This window comes from Mirounga angustirostris, unplaced genomic scaffold (assembly GCF_029215605.1).
Source record: "Mirounga angustirostris isolate CCGP_5_RB_7025 unplaced genomic scaffold, mMirAng1.0.hap1 SCAF_1, whole genome shotgun sequence".
In the NCBI taxonomy this organism is placed as follows: Eukaryota; Metazoa; Chordata; class Mammalia; order Carnivora; family Phocidae; genus Mirounga; species Mirounga angustirostris.
The window spans coordinates 103764206-103774249 of record NW_026991709.1 but is presented as its reverse complement, the minus strand read 5'-3'; the positions used below and the strand labels follow the sequence as shown (position 1 = coordinate 103774249).

Below are 10044 nucleotides of genomic sequence, written 5' to 3'. Positions count from 1 at the left end.
TGAGCCCTGGGTGTTGTATGCAGCTGATGAATCGCTGACCTCTGCCTCTGAAACCAATAAAATGTTGTATGTTAATTAATTGAATTTAAATTTTAAAAAAAGTAAAATTTAAACAAGGCGGGGTTTGGCTCAGCCAGGGTGTTCTTACGGGCCTTTACCCTTCAGCCCTTTCTTTTTCTTCTTTCTGGAATGCAGATGGTAGGCCTGGAGGTACAGCAGCGGCTCTGCCGGAGCAGACGCTATGCGCCCATATGCACCGAGGAAGCCGGGGCAGGAGCGAGAAGGAGGCAGGAGCGAGAAGGAGGCAGGAGCGAGAAGGAGGCAGGAGCAAGAAGGAGGTGCCTCTTGAACGGGGTCCCTGAGCAGCTGCAGGACTCCAGACTCTCTTATGTGAGAAAACAAACCTCTGACTAGACAGAGCCTCTCTCTGTCAGGCTTTTGTTACTTGGGAGGGCTCTGCCTGCCTCAGGAAGCATGAGGTCTGGGAAAGAAGAGAAGCCATTGCGGGGGGCGGGTACAAGAGAATGCTCCCTGGCACTGATGATGGTGATGGTGACAAGTGTTAACCACCTTCTCCGAGGACTTACTCTAGGTTGGGAACAATGCCATGCTCTAGACAGGTCATTTTGCAGATGACAAATCCTGAGGCTCAGAGGGTTTTAGTAACGAGCCCAAATAACACAGTCAGCAAGTGGTGGAGCTGGGATTCTGCCCCGGGCCTGTCTGACCTCCCCACGCCTCATCACGACTCTTGACCCCTCCAACTCTGGTCCCAAGGCCTCTGCCTTCAGTGTCTGGAGTTGGGTCTCGAGGTTCATGACCCTGGCTCCCATAGCTTGTATCTCTCTGTTATGGACTGACGCTTCTGTCTCTCCCCTAACCCCCAATTATACGTTGAAGCCTTAATCCCCAATGTGATGATATTTGGAGGTGGAGCTTTTGGGAGATAATCAGGTTTAGATGAGGTTATGAGGGTGACACTATTCTCCATGATGGAATGGTATCTTTATAAGCAGAAGACAGACCAGAGCATGCTCCTTCTCTCCACCATGTGAGGACACAGTGAGAAGGTGGCATCTGCAAGCCAGGAAGAGAGTCTGCACAGGTTTTAAACCTGAAAGTTCTGTGTCTGAAAATCCCCTCAGCCCCAGGCAAACCAAGATGGTTGGTCACCTACCCTTTTTACTCCTTTTCAGCCTAAACAATGCATTTCCTAGAATGTTTGTGGTAAAATGAGGTGTCTACTTCTACCTGATCCCCCTCTCTGGAAGACACTCCAGTTTGTCAATGTCATTCTTAAAATGCAGCACCTGTAAACCAAAGGAGATAATCAACGTTGAGTTTAGTGGACCTGTCAATGTGTTCAATTTTTCACCAACTGTACCCACCATTGACATAGAACTGCACGTGTGATCAGTGAAAACCACAGGGCTTTCTTCTGTCAAATCAGGTTCCCCACTCCCACCCTGGATTTGGCAATTGGCTTCTGGACCTAATGGCAGTTTACTTTTTAATTTATTCTAGTTTAACTTTTTGGCTTGGGCCCAGTCAATGCTCCTGTTTAGGTGATGTGAATTGTGAGCCTGTGGCGCATCTTACTGGTCTCACCCCTGTGTGTGGCTTCTGAACATTTGGTAAATGCATCTTCTATGCCCTCATCCGAATTGTTGATTCAAATGTTTAAGAACCTTGAGGATCTGTCAGTCAGTAATTTATAGTTTTCCTGTCCAGCCACCTAGGAATAGATAGAATTGTGGTTGGGCTCTCAGGGGTAAGCCTAGAGGCTTTTGAGCACATGTTCATGAAAAATTGGGATCCTTTAGGGGTTGAAGCCTTTTCCAGAAAGCATAGGGTGTCATCGGGTAAACTCCACTCTGAATGAGCACAGATAATTGAGGCGTTGACCCTGTAATTATGTGGGCGGTATACTCCCAGCAAAGGCCTAATCTTCAGTTGACTCCCTTTCCCACTCTGAGGTCTCTGAGTCACTCCTCTCACCTTCGACTATTTATCAAACTTCAAGATTTTATTCCATCATAAAGAAACTGGTGGGATATACCTTCAAGTGTAACCTTTTAGAGTTCGTGTTTTAACTTTTTTATTCCTCTACATGTTCCTGTAATGTCAATTAAAACTGGGTTAATACCGACAGAGAAATGCCCAGATCTTAAGTGTGTACGTCCATGAGTTTTGACAAATGTAGAGATCCATGTAGCCAGCATCCTGATCAGATTACAGATCGTGTCCATCACCCTAGAAAGGTCCCCTTCCTTATCCCTCACATGTTCTATGGCTCTAACACTCTAACAGGTCTTACACCCTATGCAAATATAATGGGGGGGGAGAGAATAAATATCCTATAAAAATAAAATGAAACAGATATACATGATTTACAAATACCTATAGTTTAAAACTCCCTATCCTCCTCCATGAGACAGGTAACCAAGTGTTAAGTATGCTGTTTTCCCACATTTCCCATTGCATAATTTTCTTTAAATAGTTCAGTATGTCATACCAATTAAAGCATTTATTCTGTGTTGTAACTTGTAGTATTTTTCAAATATGTATATAAAATTGAATTGAAATGGAGACCATCTCCCTGGTCATGAACGTCTTTAGGTATGTAAGGACCTTCATGGTAACTGATTGGCAGAACTGACCCATGAGGTCTATAGCTGGGACAGGTGCACACAGGTGCAGGAGTGGGCGCTAGCCAGCCCCCACCACTGGTTTGTGTTGGCTGCTGTTTATGGAGACCTGCATTTGCAAGAGCATCCCTGACTGCTGGGCTGACGTACCTGCAGGTGTCTGTGGAATGTGAGTGATTGGTGCCGACTGGTCTTGCAGATAATGAAGGCGGGAGATGAACTGGACTGGCCCATTCATCGTAGGTGGACAGAAGACAGCTCTCTGTAATTCCACTTGATAAAGAGTGCGTCCCATTTACTAGTACAACAGTGACTTTAGGAAAATCCTGAGACGTTCTCTAAGCCTGATAGCAAATTATGTTTTAGCTCTTCTGTGTAGGTTCAGCTTTGGTGTTTTTGCCCAGCTATGCTTAGTTGATACTCGGATCACTAGGTGGCAAAGAAGAAATACTAGAAACAATAATAATTACCCTCATCATGATAATAATAGTAACAATTTATTGACTGCTCATCATGCTGAAAACTGCACTGAGGAGTTTGGGTAGATCATTTGAATTAATTCCCATGGTAGGACCATTTATAGATGAAGTAATTGGAGTCAGACAGGTTAAGTAACTTGCCTAATAGGTTATAAACAGAATTTGTGGGGCCCCTGGGTGGCTCAGTTGTTAAGCATCTGCCTTTGGCTCAGGTCATGATCCCAGGGTCCTGGGATCAAGCCCCACATCGGGCTCCCTGCTCCTCGGGAAGCCTGCTTCTCTCTCTCCCACTTCCCCTGCTTTTGTTCCCTCCCTCTCTGTGTCTCTGTCAAATAAATAAAATCTTTTTTTAAAAAAAGAAGCAGAATTTGTACTAGGTATACCAGTCAGTGTCCAGGAAGAGAGCAGATGGCAAACTTAAGTTGAGCAATTAGAAGCGAGTATAATAAAAGTGTGGGCAGGACTTAGGGAAACCATAAGGGCTCTTAATATGGGGGGTATTGTACCCCTAGGCTGACGGGACAGAGAAGGAACCTGGAGACAGTGAGGCTATGTGGAGAGGGCTCTTTCAGGAGCTGTGGTCTTTGGCTGACAGTCACAGTTACGGGGACATCCATGGATACTGGGAGATGCTCTGGCTTTGTAACGTTTGCCTGCCTCCAGTCTATTGAGCTCTTCACTGATAAACCCAATGGAAGCAAGAGAGTGGGGGACCTTGCTGATGTAGTCAATTATATGCCTATAACATATCTTCTCTCAGTCTGTGCATTGTTTTTTTTTCACTTTATGTGTATTGACTTTTGTTCTACATATGTTTTACATTTTATTTTATTTTTAAAAATGATTTTATTTATTTGTCAGAGAGAAAGAGAGCACAAACAGGGGGAGCAGCAGAGGGAGAGGGAGAAGCAGACTCCCCGCTGAGCAGGGAGCCCGATGTGGGGCTCAATCCCAGGACCCTGAGATCATGACCTGAGCCGAAGGCAGACACTTAACCTGTTGAGCCACCCAGGTGTCCCATGTTTTACATTTCAATGTAATCAAAATTTTCTTTCATGGTTTATGCTTTTATATCCTATTCAGGAAATGTCATAAAAATAATCTCAATGTCATAAAAATTATCTCTTATTTTCTTATAAAGATATTAAGATGTTGTTTTCCATATTGAGTCTCCATTATACATCATTTTGAATATGCGTGTGAAAGTGATTTTCTTCCCAAATCAACAGCCAGTTGTCTCAGTATCATTTAATGGTCTAAATTGTAATGCCACCTCTGTCATAAATGGGGTTTTCATATGTGTGAGGACCTGCATCTAGATGTGTTCCTTGCTCTGTCTGGGCCAATACCTGGCACTCATTATTTTAGAGTTTCTAGCTTCATAGTCAGTCACATTATCCAGAAACATGAGTCTCCTTCTCCTTCCTCAGTTTTTTCTTAGCTGTAATTTTTCTATTCCTCACTATTACTTTGAGGATGAACTTGACAAGTTCAATGAAAATAAGTCTGTTGAGTTTTGTTTAAATTGCACTGCATTTATTAATTTGGAGAGAACTGACTTATTTAAGATATTAACTTTAACCATTTGTGATTGTGGTAAATAGGGCCACATGCTCAGGTTTCCTTTCAAGTCCTTCATTATAGTTTGAGAGTCTTCCCTAGATCTTGAACTGCTTTTGTTTTTAGTTTTGTTTTGTTTTTCCTAGTTAGGTACCTGGTGGTTTTATTTTGTATTAATACTGAAATCTTGTTTTCTATTACATTTTTATTAGTTGATTCTGGTCTAAATACTTTGGCCTTTCGTCTGTTGATTGTGTATTTAGCAACCTGTTAAACTGTCACATTTCTTATAATAGTTTTAAAAAATCTCTTGGATTTACCATGTTGTGGTAGGCAAAACTCTAAGAAGGCCCCCAAGATTTTTACCTTCTGGTGTACACACCCCATCTAATCCCCTCCCCTGAGTGTGGGCAGGACCTAAGAATATGATAGAACGGTCACTCCCTTGGTTAGGTTATTTTGTATGACAAAGGTGATGGGATAGTCACTCCCACTATGACGTTATATCATATAAGACTCAGACATAGCCCACAGAAAGGAGAGATTCTCCTGGTGGCTTTAAATAAGTATGCTGTCACAGTGGGAACCGTGTAGCAAGGGAATGTGGCCAGCTTCAGGGAGCTGAGAGCAGCTTTCAGATGACAGCCATCAGGGAAACAGAAACCTCAGTCCCACAATTACAAGGAACTGAATCCTGCCAACAACCATGTGAGCTTGAAAAAGGACCCTGTGATCCAGCTGAGAACAGAAGCAGAGCCCCACTTTGATTTCTGCCTCCTCCCACCCTGAGCAGAGAAGAGAGTTCTGACCGACAGAACTGTGAGATAATAAATGTGTGCTGTTTGAAGCTGCTAAATTTGCAGTAATTTGTTATCTAGACACAGAAGACAGATACACACATAAACAATATATTGTCTACAATTAATGGCAAGGTTGTTTTTTCCTTTCCATTCCTTATACATTTTATATTCACCTCTGGGCTTCTTCTTCTTTTTTTTTTTTTTTAAAGATTTTATTTATTTATTTGAGACAGAGAGAATGAGATAGAGAGAGCATGAGAGGGAGGAGGGTCAGAGGGAGAAGCAGACTCCCCGCTGAGCAGGGAGCCCGATGCGGGACTCGATCCCGGGACTCCAGGATCATGACCTGAGCCGAAGGCAGTCGCCCAACCAACTGAGCCACCCAGGCGCCCCTCACCTCTGGGCTTCTTATGTTGGCTAAAACCTTGCATGAAATAGAAGTGATAATACTGGAAAATCCTTGAGTTTTTCTTGATTGTGAGGAAATGCTTCTAATATTTCATTCTTTTTTTTTTTTTTAAAGATTTATTTATTTATTCATGAGAGACAGAGAGAGAGAAGCAGAGGGAGAAGCAGGCTCCCAAGGAGCAGGGAGCCCGATGTGGGACTCGATCCCAGGACCCTGAGATCATGACCTGAGCCGAAGGCAGACGCTTAACCGTCTGAGCCACCCAGGCGCCCTAATATTTCATTCTTAAGTATAATGTTTGCTATTATTTTTTAGAGGACATCTTTTGTGGGGTCATGAGTTTCTCTTCTTTTTTTTTTTAAGATTTTTAATTTATTTGTTTGACACAGAGAGACAGAGCAAGAGAGGGAACACAAACAGGGGGAGTGGGAGAGGGAGAAGCAGGCTTCCCACTGAGCAGGGAGCCCGATGCGGGGCTCGATCCCAGGACCCTGGGATCATGACCTGAGTCGAAGGCAGACGCTTAAATGACTGAGTCACCCAGGTGACCCATGAGTTTCCCTTCTATTCCTACTTTGCTAACAGTATATTTTCTGATCATTAATGGGCTTTAAAGTTGTTAAATGAGTTTTTTTAGATCTATTGAAATATTTATATATTTTCTCTTTTTAAATTATTTATTTTTCTTTATTAGGCTGTCTCCTACATTGATAGATTTTCTGTAGTTAAACCATTGTTTCACTCTGGAAATAAGCCTTACGGGTGTGTGTGTGTGTGTGTGTGTGTGTGTGTGTGTATGTGTTTAAGTTTCAATACATTGCTGGATTTAGTTTGCTAATGTTTTATTTAAATTTTTGTTACCTGTCTTCAAAAGTTTGATGAAACAATTGTGAAACCGTCAAAGACTGTTGCTTTTTTTCTTTCATTTTAAATAGACTATTTTTTTTTTAAGAGCAGTTTTAGGTTGACCTCAAAATTGAGCAGAAAGAACAGAAAGTTCCCCTATTGTCTCTCCCTGCAAACCCCTAGCACCCCCCCACAACTATCAACATCCCACATCAGAATGGTACATTTGTTACAAGTGATGAACCTACATGAGCACATCATTATCACCCCAAGTCCATAGTTTACATTAGGATTCACTTGTGTTGTCCTACATTTCCTTATGGGTTTTGATAAATGTATGATAACATGTATGCACCATTTTAGTATTATACAGAACAGTTTCACTGCTCTAAAAATCCTCTGTGATCTGCCTGTTCAACACCTCCTATCCCTAGCCCCTGGCAATCACTGATATTTTTACTGTCTCCTTAGTTTTGCCCTTTCCAGAATGTCATATGGTTGGAATTGTACAGTATGTAGCCTTTTCAGATTGGCTTCTTTCGTTAGTAATATGCATTTAAATTTTTTCCATGACTTTTCATATCTGGATGCACCATTTTATTTATCCATTTGCCTACCAAGTTTTAATAATTGCTTCCAAGTTTTGGTAATAATAAATAAAACCACTATAAACAGCCATGAACATATTTTTGTGTAGCTAAAAGTTTTCAGCTCCTTTGGGTAAATACCAAGAAGCATGACTGCTGGATCATATGAGTATGTTTATAGCTTTGTAAGTAACCACCAAACTAACATCCAAAGTAGCTCTGCCATTTTGAAGGATTGTTATTTTCAGGAGTTGATTTATTTTTACTTTTTTAAGATTTTATGTATTTATTTGTCAGAGAGAGAGAGCACAAGCAGGGGGAGCAGCAGGCAGAGGGAAAAGCAGGCTCCCTGCTGAGCAGGGACCCCCAAAGTGGGACTCAATCCCAGGACCCTGAGATCATGACCTGAGCCAAAGGCAGACGCTCAACCAACTGAGCCACCCAGGTATCCCTGATTTTTTTTAAATTACTGATTCAACTTGTTTTTAAATGCGTAAAGATCTTTTCAGGTTTTTTATTCTCCTTGAGTCAAGTTTGGTTTTTTATATTTTTCTAGAAAATTGTCTATTACATCCTAATGATTTAATGTCATATTGTTCATAGTATTCTTTAATGAAATTTAAAAAATTCCTATACCAGAAGAGTCCAAGATGGTGGAGGAGTAGAAGACCTTAGTTTTGTCTGGTCCCATGAATTTAGCTAGATAGCTATAAAATCACTCTGAACACTTGTGAACTCAACCGGAGATCTAAAAAAAGAATTGCTGCAATTCTACAAATAGAAAAGCAACCACTTTCTGCAAGAATGACAAGACTGAAAATCTCACCTCAAAAAAGAGAACAAGAGGCAGTAGTGACTGTCAGGGACCTAAACAGTATGGATATAAGTAAGATGTCAGAACTAGAGTTCAGAATAACGATTATAAAGATACTACCTGGCTCTTTCCACAGTTTGGCTATTGTGGACATTGCTGCTATGAACATTGGGGTGCAGGTGCCCCTTCGGATCACTACATTTGTATATTTGGGGTAAATACCTAGTAGTACAATTGCTGGATCGTCGGGTAGCTCTATTTTTAACTTCTTGAGGAACCTCCATACTGTTTCCCAGAGTGGCTGCACCAGCTTGCATTCCCACCAACAGTGTAGGAGGGTTCCCCTTTCTCTGCATCCTCACCAACATCTGTCATTTCCTGACTGGTTAATTTTGGCCATTCTGACTGGTGTGAGGTGGTACGTCATTGTGGTTTAGATTTGTATTTCCCTGATGCCAAGTGATGTGGAGCATTTTTTCATCTGTCTGTTGGCCATTTGTATGTCTTACTTGGAGAAATCTGTGTTTGTGTCTTTTACCCATTTCTTATTTGTTTTTTGCGTGTTGAGTATGAGAAGTTCTTTATAGATCTTGGATACTAGCCCTTTATCTGCAATGTCATTTGCAAATATCCTCCCATTCTGTAGGTTTCCTTTTAGTTTTGTTGACTGTTTCCTTTGCTGTGCAGAAGCTTTTTATCTTGATGAAGTCCCAATAGTTCATTTTTGCCTTTGTTTCCCTTGCCTTTGGAGATGTGTCTAGCAAGAAGTTGCTGTGGCCAACATCGAAGAAGTTGCTGGCTGTGTTCTCCAGGATTTTGATGGATTCCTGTCTCACATTGAGGTCTTTCATCCATTTTGAGTTTATCTTTTTGTATAGCATAAGAAAATGGCCCAGTTTCATTCTTCTACATATGGCTGTCCAATTTTCCCAGCACCATTTATTGAAGAAACTGTCCTTTTCCCATTGGATATTCTTTCCTGCTTTGTCGAATATTAGTCAAACTCTCACTCTTCACAGATGACATGATACTTTATGTGGAAAACCCACAAGACTCCACCCCTAAATTGCTAGAACTCATATAGGAATTCAGCAATATGGCAAGATACAAAATGAATGCATAGAAATCAGTTGAATTTCTATACACTAACAATGAGACAGAAGAAAGAGAAATTAAGGAATCGATCCCATTTACATTGCACCAAAACCCATAAGATACCTAGGAATAAACCTAGCCAAAAATGGTAAAGGATCTGTACTCTTAAAAACTATAGAACACTTATGAAGGAAATTGAGGAAGACACAAAGAGATAGAAAAACATTTCATGCTCATGGATTGAAAGAATAAATATTGTGAAAATATCTATTCTACCCAGAGAAATCTACACATTCAATGCAATCCCTATCAAAATACCATCGACATTTTTCACAGAGTTTGAACAAATAATCTTATAATTTGCATGGAACTGGAAAAGACCCCGAATAGTCAGAAAAATGTTGAAAAAGAAAACCAAAGGTGGTGGCATCACAATGCCAGACTTCAAACTCTATTACAAGGCTGTGATCATCAAGACAGTATGGTACTGGCACAAAAACAGACAAATAGATGAATGGAACAGAATAGAGAACCCAGAAATGGACCCTCAGCTCTATGGTCAACTAATCTTTGACAAAGCAGGAAAAGATATCCAATGGAAAAAGGACAGTATTTTTTTTAAAGTAGATTTTTATAATATGTGGAGCAGGGACTGTTCAATTTTCTCTACTATGGCATTACCACATCCTACTGAGCTGATTGCAGTTTATTTGATTTGCCAACCCCACAGACGGAAGGCCATTGAAGACTTCAGTAGATCCCAATTTGGGGGTATAATCACTCTGAATGAAGAAACCACAATAAAT

At 41.1% G+C, this 10044-nt stretch overlaps 1 long non-coding RNA gene across 3 annotated transcripts in view; it reads right to left on the bottom strand.

The window, feature by feature from the left end:
* Positions 1-353: 353 nt before the first annotated feature.
* Positions 354-10044, bottom strand: part of LOC129045379 (uncharacterized) — a 55573-nt gene continuing 45882 nt past the window's right edge. The window contains exons 4-5 of one of the 3 annotated variants that reach the window (XR_010409861.1): positions 1252-1310; positions 354-481 (exon numbers count right to left, since the gene is read on the bottom strand). This is a non-coding gene — a long non-coding RNA (uncharacterized LOC129045379). Of the gene's footprint in view, positions 1311-10044 lie in introns of all 3 variants that reach the window. The other 2 variants (XR_010409864.1, XR_010409860.1) reach the window with 2 other exon arrangements.